Source organism: Cyanistes caeruleus, chromosome 1 (assembly GCF_971803275.1).
Source record: "Cyanistes caeruleus chromosome 1, bCyaCae1.hap1.1, whole genome shotgun sequence".
Lineage (NCBI taxonomy): Eukaryota > Metazoa > Chordata > Aves > Passeriformes > Paridae > Cyanistes > Cyanistes caeruleus.
Window position 1 is genome coordinate 583,783 of NC_141701.1, and position 351 is coordinate 584,133.

Below are 351 nucleotides of genomic sequence, written 5' to 3' on the forward strand. Positions count from 1 at the left end.
CCACACCTGCCCCCATCACACACAGAACAGCCCCACACCTGCCCCACATCAGCCCCACCACAGATCAGCCCCACATCTGCCCCCATCACAGAATAGAACCAGCCCCACATCTGCCCCACACCCGCCCCACACCTGCCTCACCACACACAGAACAGGAACAGCCCCACACCTGCCCCAATCACACACAGAACAGCCCCACACCTGCCCCACACCTCGCACAGAACAGCCCCACACCCGCCCCACCACACACAGAACAGAACCAGCCCCACACCTGCCCCAATCACACACAGATAGAACAGCCCCACACCTGCCCCACACCCGCCCCACCACAGATCAGCCCCGCAGCCTCTC